Raw genomic sequence first — 26,739 nt, 5'->3', positions numbered from 1 at the left:
ATCAGTGATGCTGGAGGCATCAGAATAGCCCCTTCTAAATGTGCACTGGGACCAGAATTCCACCTTTGAAGTGCTTTGCACCTTTGGAAATTCCATGCTCTTAAGAAAGACTTATTTCATAACTTTGAGTAGTTACACTATAGCCAAAAGAGTAGTGGAGGCTGGTAAAGCACAGTCAATACCAGCTGGGATGCTATTGCATTGCCCTGGTAAAAGGCTCATTCTCAGACACATATGGCCAAAAGAAACCCCTTCCTAGACAGTGTTCTGTCACACAAGACAGTGACTGACGTGAGCCCATTTGGAGAACAAGCCCTGCTGCTAGGAGCAGTCCACCATGTCCTGGTTAGCTGACCAAGAAAGCATGAGACCTTCAGACTGTCCTTCCTGCCTTCGTAGGACAAGTGGGATCGCAGAGGGGTGCAGCAGCTACACTGTCGTCTAAAAGCACAACGGACAGATTGTGGCTGACCAATCTACCTTAATAGGTGTTTATACATGAGCTTTCTTGTCATTTTTAGGAATTGAATGTATTTACTACCAGTGCCTGGTAAAAAACTTTTAGTATTGTTTATGAACTACATCTTAAAAAAAAAAAGTTTTTTCTTCCTGCAACAGTCAGCAGGCACAAGATTCTAAGTTAATGGTTTAGGCTACAGAAATTCTGAACTTCTTGTAATACAGTCAATACAATTAATTCTAAAAGTTTTTGGGAAAATATTTACCAATTAACTCCTGGAACTGCAGTAGAAATTCTATAGACAGGAGGAAAAGTGTGCTTGGCTCTACTAACTTATAACAGTTCAAATGAGACATTTCCTGAGGACTGAGAACATGCTTAGTTTTGTAAGTGAACACAGGAGAAAACCAACCCAAAATGTGACAAATGCACTAGAGATAATTGCTTTCTGAAATCCAAATTGCTGAACACAATGAATTAACTAACAATTCCAGTATGTGGGGTGCCAAGGTTTATCATAAAATTCAGAGGAAAAAAAAGCAACCTCAGGATTTTTTCTTTCAGAGCTTGAGAGACAGCAGAACGTTGTTGCTCCCTAGGGGCCCATAAAAACCACACCAAAACCAGCTTATCCATAAGTGGAGCAGATAGTTAAGCAGTGATTGCTCCCTGAAAGCACAGAGACTGCATGCAGCTACCTTGCAAGTCAGAATCAACTCAAAAATATATCTAATATTTGAATTGCCCAAACTGCTGTCACTGTGTGCATCCCGTGGCACATCCTGACGTGGTTTAAGGTGTTCGAAAACATCTGTTCTATGTCATTTTATTAATGAAAATATCCTGATGCAAAACCTGAAGATCCAAGAAAAAGAACAGAAGAGGAAAGAAATCTCTTCCTATAACAGTGAAATAATATCTACTCAGACGCTGGGATTTTAAAAAAGAAAAACAAATGAATAAACAAAAACCAACCAACCAACCAAAAAACCCAAACTTAAACAAAAAACCCAAACCAAAACAAAAAACCACCAACCAAACCAGTAAAGTAGGACTTGTATCTGAAAAGTTTATGTATATATTGTAACTTGCAGCAGAAATCACTATTGAAATTTCTATTCTGAAAGAAATGCAGATAAATTAATGCAAATTAATTAGGCTCTTGTCCCAGCATAAACACTACTGTGTAATACTTTGTGTTAAGCTGATTATATAAATTGTAGATTTGTTTATTTTCTTACAAGTCAACCTACACTAACTGAAAACAAGGTAGTTTGTCACCCAAGCATGTGCCCTGTGTGAACTGTTGAATAAAATCAGACCTACTTTGCTAGCTGAAACCAGAAGAGTTTATGGTTTATTGAACCCACAAATCATGATCCACATGCCCCAATTCCATCATTACATTTCACAAAGAATGATATGAGCTGACACTGCATAGGCAGGCAAGCTAAAGTTTCCCATATAAAGATAAATACAGTGTGCAACATTTCCCTGCTAGAGTTCAATACATGAAATTACTGCAGTTATAATGGAATGAAACCTTTGCTGTGACTGAAACAACTAGAGTATTTAGTCTCTGCCATAAGATTTCTTCTACTCTTCTATGGACTCCAAGGGCAGTAGAAAAATCATCATTTCCTGCTATTGTTGAGAGCATTTCTCTGTTTTCTTGACTTATTTTCAATTAAGTAACCCTGAACAGGTGGAATCCAATTCTCCTCCCTTCCATCTATTTAGTGAATTGCCCAGATTTGTTGCTATTCACTTTTATTTTCATACGTAAGACTTTCTAAGCAGCAGGAATCTGAGATGAAAGTGGAATACATAAAAGTGACATACACTTTCATCCCCTTTCTAAGGCAACATAGCTACCGTGTCCACAGCAGCAGTTAGAAAGGAATTACATTCATGAAATCCAGACCTGATTCATACTATAAGTCATTGATTCAGGTAACAAAACTGGTGATCTGACAATAAAGCTGACTGTGAGTTATAATGCAAAGCATGATTTTTTAAAAGGGAATGAGTGTGCACTTTTTAGCGGGCAGTATCTCTGGTATGCCACAGTCATCTTATTAGCTCAATGCAAAACAGACGTTGGAGATGGTACAAGATTTTCATGCCAATAAACTAATTATTTCTTCCTAGAGTTGATTAGCAAAGATGTAGTCCTGTCTGTATCTTGCCTCCAAGGCCCCATTCTTCCTATTGTACAAACAGTTTTCACTGCACAATGCAGTGCTCAGCCTTTGACTTCTCGTCTCATGGTGCTCCTCGTGCTGTGCTTACAGTAAAATATCAAAGCACTGTACAGCTGCCACTGACTGTGCTGGCAGAATGCCAATGCAAAATGAGTGGAAGGAATGACTTTTACAGTGCACAGGAAAACACATTTAAGTCATTTAACATTAAAAGTTCTCCATGGAATTGGCAGCAAGATGATGTAATACCAAATCATCTCTGGGAGCTGGTACCTGCTTAGAAAGGTTAGAAGAAGCTAAAGGAATGCTAAATCATGCTCTCTTGAAAATACAAGATTTTATCCTTCTTTTAAGTGTTTTAACAGTGATTGTTGGCAAGAAATGAGTGTCTCTGCTTTGCTAAATTTTCAGTTAGACTCAATCTTATTTTACTATAAGCTCCTAACTGGGCAGCAGAACTCAGAAACCCTTGCAGATATGCACAACACCTGGACCACAAATTCTACAAAGTTCAAGTCTTCTTTAAACAAGGTGAGTGGAGTGAAGTCCAGCTGCCCATAATATTTGGAATACAAAGGACTGGTTGCAAAGAAGAGAATGAAGAGACACAGAGCTGCAGTGACTGAAGATGAAAGATGACTTGCATTAACTAGAAGTTGCAACTGTAGCTTTGATAATCAGTCAATCAGACAATCAGACAAACAGTGAAAACTATTGGCATGTAACTCAGGATTGGATTAGGATTGTGAGTTTGGCTGCACCAAGATTTGAGAGTTAATTTGGTATTACCCAAACCTAAAGCCAGAGGCTAAAGGAGAAGTAGGTGAACAATATTTTGCATTAGCCTCTAGAGGGGGAGAATTTCCTTCAGCTTTGGAGATTATGTGAATTATTCACTGAAAAAACTGTTTTTTCAGTAGAAGCAACTGTTGCACAGTCCTGTTGCCTCAACTTGGGTCTGCTCTATTCATTATCTGTCACTAAACTCCTAACCTACTGCAATAAATCTGTTTTCAGAGTCTCTCTTATTTTCATTAATAGATTATTTGCATTCATTGGCCACAAGTCCTTTAAACAGCACAGTTATAATTTTAATGGAAATGTAAACCTTTTTCTGTGAGAATTTCCCTGACAAGAAAAAAAAAAAAGAGTTAGCATAAAGATTGCATGCAAGAATTCATAAGAGTGCAGTCACCATCTTACAAACCCACTGCTCAATATGACATTCCAAAGCCTATTTATTGCTCTGATTCAACTTCAAAGTATTACTTTTTTGATAAAAAAATTACATCATATTGAGACAGGTAGATTACATTTACACTGCTGACCAAGGATTCATTTAAACAGCATTCCTTCCTGTGATACCAGTAAGAGTCAGATTCAAACTTACTATTCTTCGCTAGAGGTGTTTTCTTGTGAGCTATGTCTCTGAGGTTCCATTAGCTCCAATGAAGAAGTAGTTGAAATTGAGTCAATTAATTACATTGAAAAGTAGAAATTTAACTTGTACAGATGAATAGTTAGAACAGCTCTTTCCATTGACAAGATCTCTAACAACCACAGTGTGAGCTTAGACAGCTACATATCTACATAACCTACAGTGTAGGTAATTGGAGATGAATCTCATCGCAAGAGTCTTTCAGGAAAAAAATCTACATATATGGTTGTGGAGCTGAGACAGTCACAAGAATAAAATGGGAATGATTAGGCATGGAATAATAGCTGTTTACCTACTAGTAAATTTGACAGCCTCAGATCTCTAAAACGGCTCATTAAAATAAATCCTGGACTAAAATAAACTTAGTCCTGTCAGCTTCTAGTGCAAAAATTCACTGATTGTTTTTTCCCCTCTCTTAAAATCATATGATAATTATATAGGATGATACTTGCTGCTTTACATTTTGCCTTCTGATTTATGTTATTCCAACAAGAACAATTGGCTACAAACTGAAACACAGAAGGATCCCTCTGAGCACCAGGAAACACATTTTTTTTTCAGTCATGGGAGTGACTGAGTACTGACACAGGTTGCCCAGGGAGATTATGGGCCACATATGGCTGCAGCGTTGACAGAGTAGGAAAAAGAAGTGAATTATTCCTGATTAGACAACTGAATTGAGGGAGACAGATTGCCAAAAAAAAAAAAAAAATTGATTAGGGGAGCTTTATTAATAAGTCTGGTTTCTGTAATAGAACATCTGTTATTATTAATAACTGGTAACCATTCACACTGGCCATTGAAGTCTGTTCACACAGCTCACTCTTGTACTTGCACACTCACAGTATTCCACAGTGCACGACTGTGAGGCCAACACCAGCTGTCTGCACAGAAGCACAGGATCATACAGCACACAGGGACTCCCAGGTGGTTACCCAGGAAGTCTCTCAAAGAGTCCTTCACTTCATTATATGTATCCTGCAGCCTGGCCACATGTAGTAGCAGCACCTACCCTGGCCAAATAAACTGGATCATTATTTGCTTCTTTTCTCCCAAAACACATTTTCCTAATTTCTTTACTCTGTCTCACTTTAAGAAACTGAACAAAAACAACTACTAACAAAAAAATAAAAACTCCAGAACAGTTTCCTCATATTTTGAAAGCCATCATTAATCCATTTTCTTCTGCTGCTGATCTCAAGCACTTAGCCTGCTTTATGCTTCCTAGTATAATCATGGCCTCAGGACTGGTTTATCCAAACTCAATGCAGGGGTTTTAAAGAGTGTGTTAAAATATGTTGTAGAACCTACAGCTGCATACAGACATCTCAAGATCAGAACACTAATGCTTTCCAAAGTAGCCCTCATCAGGAAACTAAAAGTACATTACAGATGAAATCCCAGCCCTGGCTTCCTGCAGTGATGGATGCTGTACTGACAGCAGCAGCAGCACCCACCCTGCTTGAGTACAGAGACTTTATTGAGGCAGCATTCCCCCGCTCTTTGAGAGCCGTCAGGGAAGACACCTATCATCTGATGTAGGTGTACTGTCATTTGGACCCTGTGGAGTTCAGCACAGTTTTACTGCCTCGTATTGAGCCAGGATTTCCCAGTGGACTACCACAGGCCTGCCACATCTAATAACCCAAAGACTTTCAGGAAGGCATAGTGTATCATCTACAGGCACACTGTTATGTACATACATTCATTTATGCAAAACAAGCATACAAATGAAAAAGTTTTTCAGAAAAATCAGCAGAAACATTATTCATGCTTTCCCAGTGACTTCCACTTGAGAAACTGGCTTAACCATGGAAGAGGTGAAAGCACCTCTTTTACCTAATGCACTTTAATGTCTTAGCATATCCACAAACCTTTTTAAGCTCAAAATCACTTTTAAAATTACGTATGCCGGCTCACTGAATAATCAACACCTTAAAAACATAGAACCATCTAGGTTGAAAAAGACCTTCATCATCAACTTCAACCATTAATCCAGCACTGCTAAGTCCACCACTAAAGCACATCTCTAAGTGCCACATCGACACGTCTTTTAAACACCTCCAGGGATGGTGATTCCACCACTTTCCTGGGAAGCATTTTCAAATGCCTGACATCTCTTTTGGTGAAAAAAGTTTTCCTAATATCCAGTATAAACCTCCCCTGACACAACCTGTTTGCTCATGCCCTATCACTTGTTACTTGGGAGATGAGACCAGACCAACTTCCCCTCACTACCAGCTCCTTTCAGGCAGTTGTAGAGAGCAACAAGATTCTGCCTGAGCCTGTTTCCCCAGGCTAAAAAGCCCCATCTCCCTCAAATGATTCTCACAGGACTTGTGCTCCAGACCCTTCACCAGCTCCACTGCCCTTCTCTGGACATTCTACAGCACCTCAATGTCTTGCTTGCAGTGAGGGCCCAGAACTGGACACAGCACTTGAGGTGTGGCCTCAATGAGTACAGGGGGACAATCACTGCCCTGGTCTTGCTGGCCACACTCTTGTTGATACAGGCCAGTGTGTCATTGGCCTTCTTGGCCACCTGGGCACATACTGGCTCATGTTCAGACGCTGTCAACCACCATCCCCCGGTCCTTTTCCTGAGTTCCCGGAAAGGTTCTCTGTTCATCCAGGCCAGTCTTCTTCCCCATCAGTCTATCTTACAACACATGGGGACAGCCTGACTCCTAAAACTTTCGAGGTAGTTGTATTTCTAATACTTTTTTTTAAAGGACACTTGTAAATTTATTCCAGTCCAGCCAGAACTGTAGCCTGCCCATATCCAGGATCTGTGGAGCTGTGGTCAGTACAGAACTGTTCTTGAGCTAACAACCTAAAGCATAAATTTTGGGCCAGAGCTTATTTCTGTTCTCAAACAGCAAGTGTAACTCTTTCCTGTTTGTCTGAATAATACCACAGAGAAAAAACAGTTTCCAAATTCAGGAGATGGCTAAGACAGGCAGCCATAGGCTATTTATACTTACTCAAAATCTAAAAATTATTGTTTGTACATAGAGTTTCCATATCTGACAGCAAATAGATGGTAGAAATTTGAGAGTCTACTTGAATCTCATCTATACATTCAATGACATTATCTTTCCATATGGAATGTTAAAACTTCAATTTATCCTACATTATCACGGAGCATATGCATTCCATGACTCAAGAAGTAATGACATAATACACATCATGATAGGGTGATATCATGACTCCTGGAAATATCAAGCTATTGAATTTTCAAGACCAGAAAATTGTAAAAGTTAAAAATATGCTAAATGAAATTCAAACTGTGTATGTTACGTTGAGATATTTGTGAAACAGTCCAATGAAACTCTGAAGCTAGGCTCTGGGCAAATGAGGAGTCTCAAACAGAGGTTCCATAATATTACACCAAAAAAAAAAAAAAGAAAGGAAAAAAAAAAGAGAAAAAAAAATGTTTCCTGAAAAGTGAGCTTCAAGATAATATACTTGCTCAGTTTTACTGCCATTCCTTTCTAAATCTGCTTTCTTCATGAGAGGCAAGAAATCCTGTGAAATTCAACTGTTTTACTTCATGCCACTAATCATGTCAAATACTATGACATGTCTTTCAGAAGCTGCTTATTAATTTCAAATTCTTTCAGTTTATCTCATTCTTTCTCTTCTGGAAATGCCTCTTCTTTCCCACTTTCCCTGACTTTCAGTGACTTTGTTTTTTCCTTGAAAATTATGAAACTATAAGCTCTTGAATCAGAAGAATTTTCTAAACAAAGTATTATTTTCTCTCATTTTCAGCTCAGCATCAGCTTCTCTTCCTCTAACTCATGTGACATTGCTTTCACATTTGTATTCAGCTTGATCTGCTCTCTCATATATCATTCATTATGTTCTGCTAACCAAGAGACAGTATTTTTTCATATTCGTTCTCCTGTCCTTTCTTTCCTTTTATCAGATAAACCCAAGCCATTTTTCAAGCCTTTGATGCCCTGCCTGCTTTCAGAATGACTAAACTATGTTTATACATTAGCATGTAAGGTACCAAGTCGAGCTTTATATGACAAAGCTGACTCAGTGATGTACTAAGTATTAGGACAATTCCAGTTATACTAAACCAGCTGAGTCTTCTAAGGACTGTAGCCATGCAAAAGCTAAGGGAGAGGGGAAAAAAAAAACCGACCAAAAAAAGCAGCATCTTCTTAAGTAGCTGGGGCTTGATCCAAACCAGCAACTGCATACCATGCAGCCACTTGCTCACAGCCCCTCACCTTGGTGGGACAGGATGGAGATTCAGAAGAAGGTGAAACCCTGACTGAAATAAAGGATGGGAGAGGAGTAAAATCCAAGAAAGACGAGTGATGTACAATGCAACTACACCTGCTGACCAGTGCAGTGATTGGTCCTGCTTATACAGTTCCCCCCAGTTTATACACTGAGCATGACATTCTATGGTCTGGAATACCCCTTTCACCCTTTGGCCAGTTTGGGTCACCCATCCTGGCCATGTTCCCTCCCAGCTTTTTGTGCACTTGCTCACTGACAGAATATGGGAAACTGGAAACTCCTTGATTTAGGATAAACACTATTAGCAACAACTAAAAATCAGTGTGTTATCAATATAATTCTCAAAGTAAATGCAAAACACAGCACTGCACTGTTGCCTTTCCCTGTACCAGCTAATAAGAAGAAAATTAACTCTATCCCAGTTGAAACCAGGACAGTATCCACCTTTATTCCCTATCATTTATACCATGACCAGGTTCTACACTTTCCAGTACATCCAGTTAACCATCATCGCTCTTCCAGTCCCTTCATAGATATATTTATACACACACACACACACACATACCCCATTCACTTAGTTTATGGACCATTCCTAAAAAGGCCATTGAATTCATTTAGTCCATGCCTTTGGACTTCATCTGTTGTTAAAGCGTTTCATCAGGGTAGGAAAAACAGAGTATAGTGTTGGATTGTTGCATACTGGATCCAGCCAGTTGTCCCTCTTCTCCACCTGATTGGAGGCAGGGCTCCTCTACTACTGGTAGTAGGATTATCCAATTTTTCTAAAAATGTGCTAGAATTAATTTCCATTGGATCAGGAATATAAAGCTCTAGTAGCTACCAGTGCTGTGTATGTACCCTAATGCCATCAAACTATAGGCAGAACCCATTTATATTTCTGGAGTGACAGGAGCTAACTGTATTGGAAGCTGAAATAAGCCCACCTGGGAACAAGTGGCAAAAGCACCCCAGGGTGACTGGCTTGGAGACACTGTGCATCCATGATGAGGTGTGGGTTGTGTCTCATGCGCTGAACAATGGCCAATCTCTGAAGTGGTAGGAAAGTTGTCAAGGTTTTCAGTGACAAATATCAGACTTCTATCAGAAATGCCTGCAAGACACCTTTTAACTTCATAGAGGTAAGAATTGCACTGAATTCGGAGGGAAAAGACCATGAAACAGGAGAAGGGATTTCATGAGGGAAGATTTGTGATAGTGCAATTAAAATCTCTATACACAAGGGAATGAAGTAAAGGCGGAATTGGCTTTTGCCCACAGGCATTTCCAGACTTGATTGCTTCACTTGGTTGGTTTAGCATCCTTTCAACACAGTTTTGTGCTTTCAACACTGTTCAAGTAGAATATAACCAGAGAAGAAAAGTTATTTCATGTTATAACTCACTGGAGTCCATGGAATTACTCCAGTAGAGACTATGGCTCACCATCAAAAGTATTTGTTTTTTTAGATTTTAAATATTCAACTATTAGATGAGATGACAACTATTTATTATAATCTAAATCCTAGGTATGATTATTCTGAATGTTATTGTAAAATACATGAATGTACAGTTAAAACAAAGGGAACAGGTCAATTACCATCTCTAAATCCAGGATACATAGCTGAACTACGAGTTAATTCTGGACTCTGGCATTCAAACAGGCAAGCAGCCAAATTGTTCTGGGTCTCTTTCACTTTGACCAACTTTGGCTTTGAAAACCTTTTCTAAAGAAACTGCTTTTCTCTCTGGAATAGACTCAGTTTTGAAAAATCAGCATTTCCAAATGAAAGAAAAAAATTATCAGATCATTTAAAAAATAACTGTATTTGAAGCCAAATCTGGTCTGCAATGTGCATTTTCTAAATTACAAAGACCTCCTTTCATATTGTAGCATTTCTTCATATTATATGTTCTGGAGTTTACTGTAACAAAATCTGTAAGAATAGGAAGGCTGCATTAATTTACTCTTTTTTTAAACCAGCTTTGATATGAAATTAGATCTGCCTCCAAAATTAACTGGTTGAACTTTGTAGAAACAACATATTATGAATATGAACCTCAATGCAACACTGATATTTATATAATGAGAGCCATTAAAAAACCTCCAAAACCCCCCAAATTCTCAACCTCACAACTCTAGAGATCACCCATAAATAATAAAATAAAATAAAATAAAATAAAATAAAATAAAATAAAATAAATCATGCAACTTAGAAAACTCAAAATCCCCTCCAGTAATATATGTTTCTAATTGCAATCTTCATTTGCCTTGGTAGCATTGCTTCGTCAGTTTGTTTTATGGTATGCCTGTCAGGAACTTTGGTTATGATATTAAAATAAAGGAAAAAAAAGGCAAGAAAAGAAGTCCCAACAACTTCTTTTGTTCTACTTAGCATTTATCCTGAGCCAGCTGAATATTGTGAGAGGATGTGTTATAAAAATAATAAGATACATGATTTTTAATACTGCTTAAAAAGTAAGATAAAATTGTTCTCAGGCACTTAATCAATGAGAAAAGGGAGCTGTTTTCTGTGTCCTACAGATCTTGCAGTGATTTAGTTGTTAGAACTATTTCACTGACATAAAGTGGAGAGAATAATATCTATCTTTCATATTTCTTAGCTTAATTGTCTTACTGCAACTGGATGCGACACACAGTGTAAGAAAGTCTAATTATGAGAGAAAACTGAACTCAGCAGCCTCAGGCAAGACAGTTTCTTAGAACTGGCTTTATAATCTCAGAAGAGATGCCATTAAATTAATTTGGATTTTTTACCTTTTTCTTTCTTCTCTGAGACAGCACTACAGAACATGTTTTTTGAAGCCCATCTGTATTCTTAGCAAAAATTTACAGCTTTATAAATCTTGAACAGATTTTAAGTAAATTGAAGCAGCATTTCAACCAAATTTATTGCATAGTGTCAAGAATTTTCTAACATTGAGAAGTTTCTGAATGTGATTGAAGGTGTCCCTATCAAACCCACCCTAAGTTTCTTCAGTATGTTCAGCTCTGTCCTAAGACAAACAAACAGAATAAGTTCTAACCCATTAAAACAGCAAAAGTGAAGTATTGTTTGTTCCTATCCCTAGAGGTCCCAAAGACATGAACTGTCTGTCCTCACATTTCTCTTCATGTTGAAGTTCTACTGCTTCTCTTCCCTGTGAGGTCTTGGCCTCCTCATCTTCTCCTTACACATTATATATATAAAATATACTTATTTTCTCATCAAAGAGATGTTGGACCTTGACAAGCCATCATCTCTACTTTTCCAGCTTTTGCTCTGTGGGCAGCCATCCTGAGAGAGCAGCAGGATGTTACGGCAATGTGAGTGGCAGGTGAGTTAAAGCAATGGAGCAATGGCTTCTGATGGCCAGTGCTGTGCTTTGCCAGAAATTTACTCCGAGTTCTGAGTTAGCTCTCTTCTGTCCCTAGATTCAACTACAGGATATACATGTGCCCTAATTCTCTTCATCATAAGGTTTCCTAATTTTTAACAATGTCTTCAGTATTGCATATGTACCTTTGGGCAGAAGAGACTCCATTATCAATATTATTTTATTGTTAGAGGAGACTCACACCACTCTTCTGCCTAAGGCCCAGCTGAATGAGTTTGAGTTCCCAGTTAAACCTCGGTTCTAACCTACAAGTATCAGCTGCCAGCAATGAAAGCACCACTGCCACTCATTATATACAGAGGTCAAGTATATAAATGGATCTTTGCATCTGGATTGATGCATATTTGACATCTGATGTGCCATCTCCTCGAAAAGAGAAAAAACAATCAGGCACTGCAAAACAGAGAGTCCTCAACCCTTCTGATTACATGCCAAGCAATTCACTTCATTTAACTAATTATTTTATTACAGTTTTCCTTAGACACAAGATCTGAAAAATTAATATCAAAAACTTGAAAATGTGGACAGGTTGTGCAAACATTCTGCCAAACTTTATCCCTGACCCACAAACTAGATGCTTAAAAAAAAAAAAAAAAAAGAAAAAAAGTGGAGAATAATATGCTTCATCTCTGCTTTAAATTTTCTCACTAATAAACTTATACCACGTTGGCCAAAGGTAAAACTGTACGATAAATAACATAACATCCTTCAAAAAGCTGGTATCACATCAATTGCCATTAGTATCATTAATATATATTATATCAAACCCTAACTGTGAGGGCAGTTTTCACAACGATACCTGGTAATTTGGTACATAGTACTTAAAGTAGGTGCTGGAATTAAAAGTAACTTTAAAAAATAAAACTGAAATTTTGCATTACATTCACCAATGCCCATATTGAAAGAGTTCTCAGAGTCTCAAGTGAAAAAGAAATAATTTTCAGTACAAAGACATAGCAAAAGTTGGCCTTTCTATATTTTTGCTGCACGTTAAAGTTCTCTTTTGCAATAAAATGTACAAAGACAACAATTAGAGATGCAGAACAGTCAAAGAAAGAAGTTCAGAAGCATTGGCCCATTCCCAGCTCTACCACTGCTCTGCCGAGTAACTTCAGGGTATTTCCTTGATAACCATGTCTGCATGTAGCCTATGACAAATTAGCTATTTAGTATATGCTGTTTGTTTAGTCTCCTTCTATAACCAACAGAGAAAAACACATTTCCAGGGGGTGATTTATGCCACCTGAAGACAGGTATGAAAACCAACTAATGCTAGTGCACAACTCTGGAAAACCTGTGGAACAAATACTTATAGCATATTTAAAAGTAGATGGAGGACAAAAAGAAAGTTGTTAGATATAGACCATTTTTCCTTTTAGTTCAAGGTTTTTTAAACGACTTTCTATATTTGGCTCTACACTGAGTGTGTTTATTCTGGCCTAGTTGAGCAGAACGCAGGGTAGCTACAGACAGGTACCTGGAGCAGCAGACTCCCACATTTCTGCCATGGCAGAAAAATACTGCTCTTTGGCAGCTATGGCTTGTAGGACATGTAGGAATATTTATTTCACAAATTCTACTAAATTATCTCAATCCTTGGAGAATGGACAAGGTATTAAGAGATTACAAAGGGAAAACAGAGTTTAAACCTTTAAAGGGAAAAGGTAGGGAATGGAGGCTGACTAGTCATGAAGCTCTAGAAATTAGAAATTCTGGTGAAAGGAAAAATTTTAAAACAAGTAACAGAATATAAGCACTTGGAAGAACACAAGCAAAGGAGTGGCAGGTGACATTTTGTCTGTCTAGAGTTGTATGACTTCTTTTTGTGTTAGAATAGAAATTCTTATATATGAGGACAAGCCTTAGGTGTCTGTTAATTGAATTTCTTACGTCTTCTGAGACTGGCCCACATGACAAAGTCAGCGATGTCACAGACAATGGGAAGTACACATTCTAGGTGAAATGACTTTAAATTGAACTGATGGAAAGTCAAAAACTTGTATCCTAACCAGTCATTCACAGTTGAAATTGCAGAATCATCAAGACTAGAAGAGAGCTTCAAGATCATCCAGTTCAACTGTCAATGCAGCACCACCATAATCACTCCTAGACCATATCCCTAAGTGCCCCATCCAGGCACCTCTTGAACCTTCCTGAGTCAGTGACTCCACCACCTCCCTGGGCAACTTATTCAAATGTCTGACCACTCTTTCAGTGAAATTTTTTTCTAATTTGCAATCTGAACCTCCTCTGGTGCAAGTTAAGGCCATTTTCTTATGTTATGTTAAATGGGGTGTCCCCACTTAATACTGATGAATAAGTAATGGCAATTTGGGGGTTTTTTTGATCAGATGGGACTGACTGGCTGACTGACTGGGTATGTCATTGGGACAGCATGAGGGCAGGCTTACAATTATCTTGTAAAACTAAACAAATGTCTTAAAGAAGAAACAAACAAAATGGGATTGGATTTAGTAAGGACAAGGTACTAAACTCAGCAGGGAAAAATTACTTGGGAGACACCAGCTGGAGGACAAATTGTCATGTGTCTGTTCTACATAAAAAAGTAACCATTGTTACAGTTTAGCACACCTTAAGTAGACAATACCATGCTATTTGGGGAAAGAAATAAGGATCACAGTGGGACATATAAGCAAGGGCAGAAGCTGGAAGGCATGGAAAGTTGTTCTCTTTTCACATGCAGTACAGGTTAGGGCCTCAGCTGTCTGCAGATTTGACAGGATAGGGTGTGCAGAGAGACCGATCAGAACTCTGGAATACATAACCTGTGAGAAAAGACTGAGAGTATTTGCATTTAAGTCTAACAGATACAAGACCAACAGGGTACAATACTGGTCTTAAAATGTGGGACAGGTTGTTGCCAAAGGGAAGGAATAATCTATTCCTTCTTTCATACACAAAAAAATTAAGGAGCTTATTCTGAAACAGGAAAGACTTGGATCAAACATTAGGTGAAATTTCTAACAGCAAGGATAGTGAGGCAGAGGAGCAGAACTGATGGTGATATTATGGCCTTTCCATTATTGGAAGCATTGAAAAACCAGTTAGATCAAACATCTGTTCAGCATCACCAATCCTGCAAGGGCAGGAGATAGACTGGCTGCTCTGTGCAGTTCTTTCCTTGCCCTATTTTTCTGAAAGCTTATGTTCTGTTTATTACAGGGATCTACTGGTAATAATTGTGAATTAATATTAGATCAGTCCTTGTCAGCCAGTGAACAGTAGATCTATACACTTTCTGCTCTGTCAACATCAGAGGAATCTTAATGCAATACAAATAGATTAAAAAGCAAATTAATTTCAAAAGGTTTCTTAAAGCTCACATGAAGGAATAATTCATGATACTTAATAGAATACATATTCACTCAGTTCCTGTGCCATTTCAGGTTAGACCAAACTGAAAGAAATGAGTGGCAAAAGAAAATTGAATATTACAACTAAGAGCAATAAAAAATTGTGTCAAGAACGATGACAAATAATAAAACCTAAATTAAGAACTTACATAGTTATAAAAAAAACCCATAAAATCTTCTTGTACAGAGTGCTGTGTGATGCCTTCTTGAAACTCCCCATCAAAGTCAAAGCAATTGAGACTGAAAGCAGTACTGGACAGAAACCTTACTACCATCACAAAAGCAATGGACATAAAAAAGGCTCTACATATGTTCTGTTTTGCATTTCCTTTCACACATTTATACCTTCCTATAGAATAGAAATTCAATCTATCCCTTACTTATAGACAGGCTGTAGAAATAAAGCCCTGATTTGCTCTTTCATTGGTATTGTGATAAGCATCTACTAACACAATAATTTTGTTTCTAAACACATCACTGTTGTTATTTTTAATTTGGAAAGTTTCATTCTCCTCAAGTAACTGACTTATTAGAAATCTTCAGCTAGAAGCCTTCGCAAGGGTCAACAGAAAAACGACTTATTAAGTAGTCCTTTGTTTGGTGTACCAGAAACAAAGGAAGTGCAAAGATCAGGAGGACAAATGCTGTAATAAGAACGTAGATACAATATGAGTTTTTTTCTTGTCTGCATGGGAGTTGTGCCTGGGTACTATTCCTTGGACCCTTAATCTGAAACATTTAAAAAAACCCAAACAAAAGTGCAAAGAATGGTAGCAGAACTGATGGGAGAGGGGAGGATTTTAAGAAATCAGGAGTCATATTTCCCCTTTTCCCCAGAATTCTGGCACAGCTGAGGGTGAGAATATCCCCTAGCATTGCATTCAGGGATGCAAACCCACAGAAAATACTAGCTTAACACTTAATTACTTTTTATTTTCTTAAAATTCATATAAGTAGTAAAAAAGTAAGGAGAATGAAGGACATACTCCTGAGGACTATTTTCTAATGCAACAATGCATTAGAAATGCAACAATCTTACTTCCCTTCTTGCCTCAGTTAATACCACTGAGCTACAAATTCAAACATTGCTCATAAAGTTTACTTGTCCAATTAGCCATATTTCACCAGTGTCTTACTGCTACTATGAAAGCATATGAAACTTGTGATGATAATTCTGGCTGGAAAGGACTTTGAAACTGCCTCTAGCAGAAATAGAAATGTGAATAGCTCATACAAAACCTGTGTTCAAGTGTGTAAAAAGCACACAAATTATTTTTTTTTTGTAGCTAAACCAGAACATTAGTAGGACACAGTAATTGTGAGGTTGTGAGGCTTTAGCTTTATTTTGAAACCTAGCATAGGGCTGGCAGGAGCAGTGAGTAAATTAGATTTATCATTCTTAACTATAAGGGATGAAACATTGGGTGTACAGCAATTTGTGGGAGTGCCAATCATGACAGAAATTTTCAAAGTTAAAAAAAAATCAGTTGGGTAGAGATCATTGTGGTAATCAGTTTAACTTTGGCTTTCAGATCACAGATTAAGAACTGCAGGAGAAAGAGACTGGAGTGAATAGCACTACTATGACAAGAATAAGCATTCATGTACTGTAATTCAAATTAGTCCTCAGAGAAAACCAAATACTGAATCGCTCTCTAATTTACACTGCTCTGAAAGTAAGCACCTTCATGTCAACAGGGAGGAAAAATCCTTCTGTCTTCAGTGACCCAGGCTGCTCTCTCTTGCCTATATATGGCACTCGGAAACTTTGAAAAGCTAAATTTGAATCAGAAGTTGGCAATATTATAATGTACTCATAATAAGACAACCTAGGATTGTCCTAGAAATGTCAGTGTAGGGATTACAGAAAAAGCAGCATAGTATGATTTCAAATTCCAGCATCTGGTTCCCAAATCATCTTCTGAACTTTCCTGAAGAAATAATCTGTTCAGCAGTGGCAGACAACATGTATTTTATTTATTTATTTTATTTGTGCTACATCTTTCAACAGTCAGTCCAGAAAGCCCTTGTTTGCCTTCTCCTAGTGGCTGCACCTTCTACTGGGTGAAGCATGTGGAGGAAGGGCAGGGCTGATCCTCCCCAGAGGAGTGCAGGAATGTGTTCCATGAGAGAGAGGTCTCCAGCCTAGGGCCAGAGGCTGAGGGACAGGTAGGGTGAGGGCTGCAAACAGAGCCAATGGCACATGTCAGCATGCCTGTTTCCTACTGCTAAAGAAGGCATTGAATGCAACTTGCAGAAGTCAACTGAGAGCTTCCTGGGCTGGGACCAAGACGGGAAGAAAGGATCCTTACCACATGCAAGGACATGGAGACCAGGAGGAAATCAGTGGACAAACACCATTTGTTTTAGCCCAGTCATTTTGACATTTTTCTATTTTCAAGTGTTGTCTGCTCAAAGCAAGCTAGCTTTAGGACATGAAGGCCCTTCACAGCACTTCTGAGGTGCTATTAAAGGTGCAGCACAGGTCATGAGGTAGACAGCAAGACTCAGAACTTCCCCCATTTCTGTCAGATTTTGGCATAACTTTCTTATGAAAAATTGCTTGAAGAATGACAAGACTATGCATACCTAGGTTAAACAACTGTTTTGTACCAGTAATTTTCTCTACAAGAGAGTATATAGCAAAATAAATTTGGTCTACAAAATATTGCTGTAGTCCATGTCCCTCTATTTAAAACGCTGTTCTTATTCTTAAACTGTATTTTGTTTCAGGTTTTGTGATTTGTATATATTCTTGGGTTTACAAATTTTTTTCTACTATAACTATGCTCCCTCAGTGCAAAGATTTTATGTTATCAGTTATGTGGTGTATTCTTTATGGAAGTTCTGGGATTGTCTACTCACCCTAGACATACAGATTCAAGAATTATATATTTACAGCTTGATTACCACACTCAGAAAATAAAATAAGATTCCTTCATAGGTGGTTTACAAAATAAAGTGTGGTAACAACTCTAGCAATATAAGCTTGCAAATACTGTGTTTAGAGGCCAGGTTTGCAGACAACGCACATTGTCAGAGACTTTGGAACTCTTATGGTATCCTGGTCCTAAGCATTTATACGTAAACAGTTCACATATAAGAGTACTTCAAACTCTCAAACACTTGTGGAAAGGAGATGATACTTCAGAAGTTTTGAGACAAGAATTTCAAATGCATTGAAAAACACTTTTCCATGTCACACAAACTTCTCACATAACAAGAACTTCAATTTCCTCACACACACAATAACTGCAGAATTAAGAAAGACCAGCCTGAGGACCAAACACTTGAATCCTCTAGCATCAGGAAGGGGATGTAAAGGAAAAGCAGAAGCAAAGTCTGTATTTCCTTCTACTGCAACCAAAGCAGGTATGATGAAAAACGTGGGGCAACCAAAAGAAAGAAGAGCCTTTCCCATCAAAAATGTCAGTGTCAGCAGAGTTCAAAGAACCCATAGAAATGGAGACTAAGCCAGATAAAGATTTCTAATATATAGAAGGCCCAGTATTGAATGAGCAATAAGACAGAAGAGAACTAGCCATATTTCTTCCAGAATAAATCACCCTACGGCAGGAAGGTTCATCTGATGACATGAAGTATCTCACAGCCAGTTTCAGGGTTTACTGCCAATATTAATTTTAATTAATCACTTAAGTAACTTTACACTTTTTTCCCCCTGGCTAAAACCAGAATCTGAACAGCTGGGTATATTTGAAGAGCAAAGAAAAATGACTGAGTTAAAACATATTTATTGTAATTTAACTTGATTTTATTTCTAGTACCCTTTATCAATAATCACACTAAAAATATCAATATTTGTTAATGGAATTCATATTTTTAGCCTACTAGTAAAAGCAAAAATACCATTTTATGAATATTTAGCCTCTTCTTGGTACCAGGAATTACAAAAGGGTTCTACCAGTTTGTGGTGGAACTGTAGAAATTTGGAAATAATTCTAAGCAAATTGAGGTGTGAAATGAAAACTGAGAAATGCAAAGAAATGTAAGCAGATATTTAAATCCCTCATACATTTGAGAAGCTTATTTAGCATAGTAATAAAGGGGAAAAAAAAGAAATAAAATAGAAAATTGAGGAAATTATAGGAATAACTGATGATATTACTAGGCATGATACAAGCTCTCTAGGAAGGAAAAGAGCATGGAATAGAGCTTTTTCTAGCTTCAGCGGGGGGAGAGTTTACTCTTCTCCACCAGGTATTTTATTCAGTGCAGTAGGATACAAATTTAAATAACTGTTGCTGTGATCAAGCAGAAAAACTCAAAGGTCCAGAAGCAACACTCCACAGATTCACCAAAAACTATCATTATGACTCTTACAGAGCAAAAATGGAATCTGTTTTTTTGTCTCCTGCTGATGTTTGTGTGTCATGAACTTGCACTGTGAACTGGCTCTGTCCTTCCAAAAAATATTTGCAAGAGAGCACGGAAAGCCAGTGTAGCAGCTGTACCTGACACTGATGGAGAGGGCATGGACATACAGGCAATAAAAGCAGTAACATATTTTCATTTTTGTTACCTACTGCAGAAACTTAGAGGACTGCAACAGGTCCTGAGGAATGTATCAGAAATCTGAACATGTCCTGCCACCTTGCCACAAAATGGGAAAGTGCACAGTACCTATCAAAAAACATGGTAAATTAAATAATCCATTAGCTTCAGCCTGATCCATCACTTGCAAAGATCTTGCAAGCGAACACTCAAATGTTGAATAACAAAGTAAAGAACAAGAGCAAGGTCTTTTGATGTGCACAATATTTTTCCTAACAAATTTTAATAAAGCCTCTGACATTTTAAATTACTACAGGTGATTTCGGTTTAAATCAAGAGTCTTCCAAGTAAATGCATATAAAGCACTAATCTGTCAGAATGAGGTTAAAGAGGATAAAAATCCTACAACCGCAATTTTAAATTACTAATTAGAACTATTGCAGCTGTTCTTTTTGCTAACCATTAAACTATAAAGATATGAAGACAATGAAAGGAGAATGACCTTCTATATGTCAAAGAATATTGCTGCAGGCATTTGCAGCTAATGGGCCTGTGCTTGCTCGTGCAGAAAGAGTAAATAGGTTTATTAGCTTACTCAGCTGGAAAATGCTTAACAGCTACTGGTCATCTGATAACAAATTTAATTCATAGTTCATTTAGCTACAAAAGGAACTGATTTTTTTTATGCTGCTATTCAAATGTCCTGAAACATAATCAGTACCCAGAGGGGGTAAGACAGACTCATGAACCCTAGAACAAAATGTTTTCTACTCATTCTGCCCTAGTTTGCATCCTGCACCACTGCATGAGAGGTTCTTAACATTTCAGCATTGATTTCTTAGAAGAAGATTAGTTCATGTAGCTAGAGATAACAAATGGAAAAACTGAAAGCTTCTTGAAATCTCTATCAGCCTTGTTGCCATTACACAGATTCCCTAGTTACAAGATGTGCTTAAAAAAATTTTTTTAAAGAAGTGTACTTTGTAAAAATTTTAATGCAACAGTTTTGATCTCAAAAAATACTTTGGGTTTGATTTGGATCAGATTCTTCTGTTATGCATAAACTACTGTCCTTATGTTAACTGTCTTGTATTAGATGTGAAATCAAGAAAGGGTCAACCTACAAACATTTGCCTGCAGCTGCCTCAGAAAGTCCTTCCCAGTCACTGATCTTCTGGAAGTTTTTCCCACTCACTAAGGAAAGAACTACAGCTAACACTTGCAAGAAGGAAAACGAACATGCAGGTCCAGGTCACAAAATTAGTTCTACAAGTTCACCTGTCTTGTTTTGCTACCTATAGAAACTTAGTCAAAGACAAAGATTAAAGCGAGTGTAGAAGCTCTGGATAACACAAGACCAAATATAACCACACTATCCAGCTGCAACAAAATGTCTATATAAGGGAGACAACTAAAATGTATAAATAAATAGGATGATAGCAGAGTCCAGCACATATTTTTCATGTCAAGAAGGAAGGGACAGAAAAAAAGAAAGAAGATTCTACCATTAATGAAGCCACAACGTATTATTTTTTTTTCCCCAGATTTTTTTCAGAGATCCATTTTTAAACCAGGTTTCATTTCCTCCCATGGTATTGCAAACATTGATTTTATTCCAGTGATAATTTTATCTATTATGATTTATTTCTTATATAGTCTTCTTACTGTCAATAAAAATTGATAGAAAAGGTAGAAAAAAATAGAAATATTTTTGCTAAATTTCTGGAATAAAACAATTAACTCTGTGGCCTTAATTATTGTTAGTATTTGTAGTTGTCTAGTATTCTGCAAGCTGAACAATCATTCTTGTACCTGTGAAACCCATCAGAAAATTTCCTGTTCTTAAAACACAGAAATGAAAAACAAGTTTGTTGAATGAAACTGCTGTTGCTAATAACAAGAATTTTTAGAATATATTTATGTCTTATTTATCATAAGTTTAATACAATTGAAGAAAAGTCCTTAAATTTCTTTGCAAAACTGTGTGGAAAATGTCACACTGATAAATTAAGCTAAGCTGTTTGATTAAAATCCATGTTCAGCACTACATCTTCAGATAACTACAGTGTTCAAACATGGTGTAGCAGAAAAGACTATTCATTTGGCGTTTGTTCAACACAGCTTGATCTTCAAACCGTGAAAAAGAGCTGTGGTGTTTTCTGGTTTAGCTCAGAATAAATCTAACATCAGTCTGACAGTGTGAGCACTTTAGGCAGGTTATGTGGGTGTGAACCCAATTACCACAGCCATATTTCCCTTGGTTAAGTCAGTTAACCCACATATCATGGTCACTTAGGATGCTCTTTCCTCTTCACTCAAAAACTAGCATGATGCTATTCTCTGACAGTGTTCTCTTTACACATTAAATGGATGTATGCATGGGTGTTTTCTTCATAAACTGTTGCAGTAGTAACTCTTCAGAAGAAATTAAATGTTCAGACTACAGAAGTGTCTTTTATATGCTTTTAGAGATGTCTTGTGGCTCAGGGAGGTTTTGTGTGCAGACTTCCAGATTTAAACGCCCACAGGAAAAACACAGTTTATATGTGAATCACACACTACAGGAGAAAAAGCTCATCAGATTTCTAAAAAAGATTGTATTTTTGTAGAAGAAGAGATGCATTAGTCTTAAAATATCAGCAGAGGACAGTAATAAATATATCCTATTTGCACACATTGCTCCAGCTACACACAGCCTGCAGTCAGTCTATGCTCCAGCATTTGTTTTTGCTATTAACTGTCTGTAACTATGTAACTATATATATGGAAAGCTACAATAGCTTCCCACATGGGAGATCCAAAGATTAGAGGGAAGAGCAGATTCCAAGCGGTAGATAAACCTTTGATTTATTGAATTAGGATTGCTGTTCTTATTGAAAAAGCAACTTTCTGCTTTATGAGAAATTAAAGCTTTTTGTAAGCAGCGTTGCGCAGGTGTAATGTAAGGAAAAGTCACTCTTACAAACAGCATTACTATTTGTAAGACATCAGAGGGAAAACATTAGAGAAATCAAGAAGAATTAGCAATGAGTTAGAAGTTTCCATTAGCTAGTGGAAACATCATCTCTTACAACCTCTGCTAAGGTAATGAAAATTCAATGTAAAATGGGTACCAGCTCATGGAGGAGACATGAATGATACAGGAATTCAAGCAAGTGGAGAGGTGAGAAAAGAAAAGGAGAAACTTAACATAATGAAAAGGGGAAAAAGAGAAGAAAAAGCAAGCCAAAGAAAGAAGAAAGGTCATGACAAATTTTGTTTATTTTCTCTTGGGAAAAACATCAGCAAGACTGTAAAAAGAGAGAGGTGGAAGCTTTGAGAAGTAATACAACAGAATAAAGGTTACCGGAACTATGGGTACGGCATTCATTTACACTGAAGATGTAGAGCTACTGCATTCACACGCATTTGATCATAGAAATTATAAGGTAGTAAAATCTTTTTCTTGCTCTTTTATCCTACCTAGAAATGTGTTTGTGTAAGATACTCTTTTCTGGTTTCTCACCTTTTGGTTTATATATCCTGGAAAATATTTTCTGGGTTTTTCTTTTTATTTTTCCCCCTACCCCCATCATCTTGAAGGCCTGAAGAAGCAGAAAATCAAACTGATGTGGGAGTTTCACATCTTATAAACAAGCTGAGCATACAGTGGTCCTTTTTAACTCTCCAATATGTTCTCTAAATAAACTTGCAGAAAGATGAATCAGGCAAACAAAACAGCTGAGTAACTATTCTAGGAGAGCTACTACTGGTAACAATTTGGATTTCTGGAATTTTTAATAGATAAAAGACAAAACCTGAACATATTCTAGGTAGCTTGCTTGTTTTAGTTCACTCTCTTCCCTGGTACTAGAGTATTAATATTTTAGTCTGATATGAATATGTATTTGTGGGAATTTAATCTTTCTGTGAGGCTAAACATTGAGGAGCAATAATAACTATTAATTAAATATTTTGCAATATTTTATTAATTGAGGACTGTATTATTGCCAAAAACAAAATCCTGCCTCCTAAAAAAAAATAGATGGAAAACAAAACCCTAGGTATTTTAGCTTTGGCACTGTATTTATTTACCAATACAATGAACTACGTGATTCTAAAAATTTCAGCTCTTGTGAAAAAAACTAGAGTAGAAAACAAAACTAAGATATTTTAGCTTTGGCACAGTGTATTTATTAACCAATGGGCTGTATTGTTCTTAGAGGTTTTCTTAAGAATTTCATCACATCGTAACTTTTTTAATTGTGGTAAAATATTTTCCTGTCCCCATCAAAGTCTCTGAAGTCCAATGTGTTTTATATCAAGCCACTGGTGAGTTATAAGCCATTGTTCAACAAAATGGCCCATGAAATGGGTAGACAACAAAATCTTAGTCATTTATATCTAGTGAGCTTATTTGCAGCTGATGAGAACCATTTTTCTTTGTTAGAGAAGACAGTAAGTCTCCTAATCATAGTCAGTCAAACTAAATATCTTAAATAATATCTCACACAGCTTTCAAAACACAAAAAAACCAAACTAAAACCCAAGAGGTAGTGTTCTTCTGAGGATTAGGAAATTATGAAAATAAAACCATGCAATAATACTGTAAAGAAGGAAACTTCCAGAATATAACAGCTAGTCACAATTGGCTAGACAAATGAACACTGAAAGGTAAAAAACAGCATACTGGTTTTTATCAAGAATTAATATTTTGCTTGACTAATTTCACAAGTCCTGTCCTGCCAATATATGCCACCAGTTTTTGTTGAACTGAAAAAAAATTTAAGTTAAAACACCCAATATTTATGAATGCTTTATCTGTCAAAGAAGTAGAAAGTACAGAGAGTCAGTAATATCTCACATAACAGACCTTTCAAAAGATGGACACTGAAAACATACTAACGACAAAGGTATCATTTAAAACTCTGGATATGGCTAATCCAGTAAATACTGTATCAGAGGAAAGGAAGGCAGAGCTGTGTCTAATGTTACTTTGCCATATCCTCCAAAAATGACTCCCTTTCACCTAAAAAGAACTTTTTAGTTGAACAACACTTGGAGTAAGAATATAAAAAATGTGAGAACATTGTGGTTTTTTAAGTCTATATGGTATCTTATACATCGTATCTAGAAGATAGAGTTCTCTCAATGTAATATAAATATTAAAAATTCAGTCAATATAGTACATTGTTATTATAATGACTACAGTAACATGGCCGCATGTTTAAGTAAACAATAAAGCCTGATATACTTCTGCCTGTAATTATTGATTCTAGCTATCCAAGGATGACTGATGTCTATTACCAATTTTAAATGTAGAAAATCAGAATGTTTTTATGTTATAATCAAAGATAATGCCCTGTTCATGGTCCAATAACCTTTCTTAAGATTGATGACAGTCTGGTTATATATAAGTAACATAAGGAATTTAGGGAAAAGCATCCATTGATGTTTGGAGGCTGATTTTGGTACTTTCTCTTCATCAACAATTAATGTTAGCTCTGGTATATATTTTCTTGTTTGTGTCAGAGAAAGAGAAAAATACAAAAATGTATTTTTACAATAGAACTATACCTACTGTGGGTCGCTTCCTGATTGAGCAATCATGTTAGCATGCTACTTGTGGAGACTATTTATAAATAGCCTTCCTAGCACTCCAAATCATTATATCTGCATCACAATTATTAAATCATACCCGAGTGACACCTACATCCTCAGTGAAAAGCTATGGAGATGTTAGTAACTGCAGTTTAGGATTAGGACAATACCTGAGCCAGAGCAATTTTTTTAAAGCTTTGTGAAGGTCCTATCAATGGATAGAAGCATAGAAGGATATTATTTCACTCTGCAAGTAACACAGCTAATTTACTTGGTTTTGTCAAATGCTAAGTTTGCAACTGGGCCTTTGTGGATTATTCACAATGTTTGTCTTTAGGTATTCACACTCCCTAAACTGGTCAACAGAAAGAAAGGGTACCTAAATTAAACCCCTATTCCTAGCTTTGGGAACACCATGTCTATTTCTTGATGGTATCCAAGCCAGTTAAACAAGCTGTCCAATTTAGGCACTTAGAAGCTTAATGTCATGAGAATACTTCTGTATGTTTTCAGGCTAGAGGTGTTGTAAATTCAATGTGTACAACATAGCAGCATTTGTTATAGTATATCAGCAATATTCTTTGGTGCTTATCTATATAGTCAAATAGCTTTCAATGTTTCTGGCTTTTCTGAAAACACTCTTAAGGAAAATGTAAGCAGAAAATGAAAAGTAAATTTAATGAGCAGATTTCTCCCTCATCCTTTAAAACAGAAACGGGTCAAGACAATAAATCTATCTATAACAAAGAGCAAACAAGAGGCTGTCATTCCACTTTCTATCAAAACATACTGTTTCAGGGTAATTTTTTTGTTACACAAGCAAATGCAGTTTTCTGGACCATCTAGCTGAGGCTGAGATATATGGAAGAAAAAAAAACCACAGCTAAAAAACTGAAGAGGACTTAGGAAGACTTTCAAGGATCTAAGTTTTAAAAGTCTTCCTTCGTAAGTTTTTAATCCTAATTTACATAGAGAAAATTTCAAGAACTAGCAAAAATTTCTACTAACAAGTAAAAACTTGTACTGAAATCTCTTTTCTAAAAGGACGGGTGTCTGAAAAATGAAGAATGTCATGTTGAAAAGTGGTACTACACATCTCTTTAAAAGTACATCACTATAAGCCACAGTTGAGCTATAAATGTTCCTCCAAAAGTCCACATGCATAATTTTTGTATTCCAAATGTGGTCTTCTTATATTTTTATAATAATTAAAAGCTATCACAAAAATACCTAAATTAAAAAAAAATTCCGAACTACAGTTATGAGATATGACAGGGACAAATGACCTTGCTAAGTGATCTTCGTAACATTTACCTTCAAAGTGTTATGAACATAGGTTTTTTGCTTTCAGTAAGCATGTTTCACCAGTACTGCACAGAAAAACACAAGTGATTAACCTGATCACACATAAACAAATTCTGTTATATTGCCCCTTTTTAAAGCAATACTGTATAATTCCTCTGAGATACTATATCAGGCATCAATAGCCATTTATCACTCTGAGAAACATCTGTTA

The 26,739-nt window shown here is 36.8% G+C and overlaps 1 protein-coding gene across 17 annotated transcripts in view; it reads right to left on the bottom strand.

The window, feature by feature from the left end:
* The window catches only part of DLGAP2 (DLG associated protein 2), a 458,740-nt gene that overhangs the window by 158,666 nt on the left and 273,335 nt on the right, over positions 1 to 26,739 (bottom strand). The window lies entirely within an intron of this gene.

The sequence above is a fragment of the Corvus kubaryi genome, unplaced genomic scaffold, assembly GCF_017639235.1.
Source record: "Corvus kubaryi isolate FWS band 111438036 unplaced genomic scaffold, C.kubaryi_AGA036_p1.0 split3-73, whole genome shotgun sequence".
Classification (NCBI taxonomy): Eukaryota; Metazoa; Chordata; class Aves; order Passeriformes; family Corvidae; genus Corvus; species Corvus kubaryi.
Note: the sequence above shows the minus strand (reverse complement) of the source record. Positions and strands in the feature narration are given on the sequence as shown.